The sequence below is a fragment of the Acinonyx jubatus genome, chromosome B2 (genome assembly GCF_027475565.1).
Source record: "Acinonyx jubatus isolate Ajub_Pintada_27869175 chromosome B2, VMU_Ajub_asm_v1.0, whole genome shotgun sequence".
Taxonomy (NCBI): domain Eukaryota; kingdom Metazoa; phylum Chordata; class Mammalia; order Carnivora; family Felidae; genus Acinonyx; species Acinonyx jubatus.
In genome coordinates, this window is record NC_069385.1 from 100,583,250 (window position 1) to 100,587,426 (window position 4,177).

At 48.5% G+C, this 4,177-nt stretch overlaps 1 pseudogene; it reads left to right on the forward strand.

The window, feature by feature from the left end:
- The first annotated feature begins 1,047 nt into the window (after positions 1–1,047).
- On the forward strand, positions 1,048–2,573 carry LOC113598559 (probable fibrosin-1; annotated as a pseudogene).
- The last annotated feature ends 1,604 nt before the right edge of the window (positions 2,574–4,177 follow it).

Consider the following 4,177-nt stretch of genomic DNA (forward strand, 5'->3'; position numbering starts at 1 on the left):
GTGAGATCTGTGAGATCATGACCTGAAGTCTGGCGCTTAACCAACTGAGCCACCCAGGCACCCCTCTCTCTTGTTTTTTAAAATTGTTGTATCACACTTATGTTTGCATCCTTAAATGATATATCGCTCAGTTTTGAAAAACCAAGGGGCAAACACAAATCTAACTGGTGAGAGGCAACATCCCCACTGTTGTGGGAGGCTCCCAGGAGCTGTGGAATCCTTGATCTTGGTCATGGTCCACCTTCAGCTTTCCTGAGAGGTTGCAAGAACCCCTGGGGAAGGCAGGAATGAGACGTGGGAAGTTCTGAGAGTTGTGGGGTTGGGACCAGGGAAGCAGAGCTGGCTAGATGCCCCGGAATCCAGTGCAGAGTTGTATTTGAGATGCTTGTGCTCATTGAGGGATCTCATTTCCCAGACCCTTACAATCCATGAAATAGGAGACTGGGTTCTTGAATCTCCACCTGGAGGAGACATGCATGGTGACCAGGCACATTTCACTTGGAGGGTTATGTGATGTTTTAGTCCACTTGGGCTGCCATAATGAGATGCCAGAGACTACATGGCTTATAAGCAACAGAAACTTATTTCTCAGTTCTGGAGGCCTTCATCATTTTGCTGTGTCCTCACATGGCAGGAAGGGTGAGGGAGCTCTCTGGGGGCCCTCATGGCCTACTTAGCTCCCAGAGGAGGTACCTTACCTCCCCATCTCCATATACCATCACACTGGGGATGAGGTTTCAACATATGAATTTTGGGGGAACACAAACATTCAATCTACAGTGTGTGAGTGAGAATAAACTTCTGTTCCACCGTAAGCATTCTGGATGGGCTCCTCTGCTATTTAGCCTACCTTAACTGGTAGTACAGATACTCCGTGTCCAGCAAAAAGATACTCAAGGTGAGCAAGCTGCTCTGTATTTTCTGTTTCTGAGACTACCATCCCCAATCTCCAGTTTGCAAAGGTAGAGTAAAACAGACCTTTTAGTGGCAGGGAGATAAGCATCTTAAACTAATCCAGTGAGCAAGGCAAGGAGACACAATGCATACATGCCCAACTCCCGCAGTGCCTGGCCTACCGGCCTACCTCTGGGCTTTGCTCTGGCTGTCTCCTTTGGCACTCTGCAGGGGGCCTTCCAGCCCAAGAGCATGAACCTGAGCTGCCACCACTGGCACGACTGGGGCCAGTGCTAAGTGGGCTTCACGGGCTTCCCCAAAAGGGGACAAAGATCCCCAACCATTTCCGACCACCTTTAAGGAAACCAGGGAAGTGGCATGCCACACACGAGGTTTATATGATCCTGAAACACCAGGAAAAGATGAAGGGTGACCCCCCACAAGCTTGACTTTCAGAACAACCTCTTGCCCTGCCTTCCCTGGGTGGATGGGGCCCTGCACCCTCGGCAGGAACTCTCCCGCCCCGCCACCTCCCTCTTCACTGCGGCTGGTGCCATCTACTCTGCAGCCAACCCTTTCACCGCAGCTCCCAGGGCCCAGGGAAGCTTTCTGAGCCCCAGCACCCACATTGATCCCTTTGGGCATCCCACAAGCTTTGCCTCATTGGCTGCCCTAACAGGGCCTTTAGAGGCCTGGGCAGCCTCACATTCAACTCCAGCATCATCTTTGCCCAGAAAGAAAGCCCAGGGCCCCCACCAACCTTCGCCTCCCTGCCAGACCCATGGGGCCACCTGCACCACAGGCCTCTGGCCTTTCCTGCTTGGGTCTGGCCCCCTGAGGCCGCCTGGACACCAGGCTCATACAAGGAGCAGCCTGTGGAGCAGAGAGAGCCCTCTATCACCAAGGAGGAGGAAGACAGGGACCTCCCCTTCTCAGGGCCCCAGCTCGGAGTTTCTCCTGCTACTCCCAAGGCCCGGGCTGGTGAGGAAGGGGCCAGGCCGCCAAGGAATCAGTGCGGGTAAAGGAAGAACGAAAGGAGGAGTCCGCCGCTGCCACCATCGGGCCTCAGGGCCTTCACCTGCTGTTTGAGAGGCCCCGGCCACCCCGCCTCTCTGGGCCCTTGTCCCCCAGAGTGCTGTGCTGGCTTCCTGGAGCCAACCTGGTTGGCAAGCCCCCCTCACCTTGCTAGGCCACCCCGCTTCTATGAGGCTGGCGAGGAGCTGACTGGACCAGGGGCCATGGCTGCCGCCCACCTCTACATTCTGGAGCCTGCCCACCCCCTGCTATACAGCCGCTTGGCTCCACCACTGCCACCTACTGCGGCCCTGGGAACCCCTCACCTTCTCAGCAAGACACCCCCAGGAGCCCTTTTGGGGACACCACCTCCACTTGTGCTGGCCCGCCACCTAGGGCCCCTGGCCCAGCCCAGGCTAACAAGTAAGTGAAGGGGAGGGACAGGGGCAAAGCTCCATCCCCCTTTCCTTTTGACAAGGTCCTAGAGCTGAGGTTTCAAGCCAGGGCTAGAGGGCAGAGGTCATGACCTCACCAGCCACCTCTGAGGTCATGGAACCTGGGAGCAGAAGCCCCAACCCCCACAAGATCAAGCATCAGACGGACCTTGGAGTCACTGGAAAGGCAGAAGTCACAAGCCTCTAGAGTGGTGTGCGTGTGTGTGTGTCTGTGTGTGTGCGCGTGTGCATACACATGAGAGATGAGAATGGGAGTCATTTCAGAAGTCATAGTTCATGATCTCCTGAGGTACACCATCACCCCCTTCTGAGGGTCCCTAGACCCTTGGCCTGCCTCCCCAAGGGCTCACTAAGCCAGAGGCCAAAGCGTCCCCACCCTCCCACCCCTTCACCTACCACCCAAGTTCTCATGCTCTCTCAGGACTGGGGGAGGAGGGGATAATGGAAGGGGGGTTCCATGTATATATTTATCTCCCCTTCCACATAGCCCCCCTAGACCTTTTGTACATTTTTACAGTGGTGCCCCTCCTAATAATCCCCCTTCCTGTTTAATTAAATCCTCAGATTAGTAAATATATATGTATGAAATATAGATATATGATATCTATCTATATGAAATATAGATATGAAATATCTATATAAAACATATCTATGTGAAATATCTATATGAAATATTTCTATAATATATATATGACATATCTGTATGAAATATGTATGTATGAAATATATGTATGAAAATATATGTATGGAATATATGTATGAAAATACATGTATGAGATATATATGAAAATATATGTATGAAATATATAATGTAATCATAAAAGTTATTTAGCAAATATGAAAAATCATTTTTCAATATAGACTGACATTGAATATTACATAATATTTGTATATAAAGTCTATTTTTTCTGATACAAACATAAGATTCCAGTTTTCATTAATTAAAATATTTATTCTTTATTTTCCAGCTTTCAATATATTCATGTTTGAGGTGTGTTTCATAAATATATATGGCTGAGCTCATTTTTAAAACCCAATTTGAGAATTTCTAAATGAAGTCAGCCATATGGCCAAATGAGACATTCATTACTCATATCCCACACTCAACTAAAACAATTTAGCATCCATCCATGTACAAAAGTGACTTCGTGGGAGCCATGGGATTCAGCGCCATATACCAAGGGACCCAAGAAGAGTCTCACCCACTAATACGGCAGGTATTACACATGAATACTTTTGTTGATGTGCTGTGTGATGTTGATTTGTGAATATTGAACCAATCTTTCATCCCAAGAATAAATCCCACCTGATCATGGTGAATGATCTTTTTAATACATTGTTACATGTGGTTTGCTAATATTTTATTGAGGATTTTTGCATTTTTGTTCTTTGGGGATATTGGCCTGTAGTTTTCTTTTTGTGTGTGTGTGGTGTCATTTTGTGGTTTTGGTATCAGGGTAATGCTGGCCTCATAGAACATATTTGGAAGCCTTCCTTCCTCTTCCATGTTTTTTGTAATAGTTTGAGAAGACTAGGTATTAACTCCTCTTTATTTTTTTAAGTTTTATTTTATTTATTTTGAGAGAGAGAGGGAGAGCAGGGGAGGGGCAAAGAGAGAGGGAAAGAGAGAATCCCAAGTAGGCTCTGCACAGTCAGCACAGAGCCACCTGTGGGGCTCGAACTCATGAACCGTGAGATTATGACCTGAGCTGAAATCAAAAGTCGGATGCTTAACTGACTGAGCCACTCAGGCGCCCCTCTACCAGACATTTAAAGAGGAGTTAAGGGGTGCCTGGTTGGCTCAGTTGGTTAAG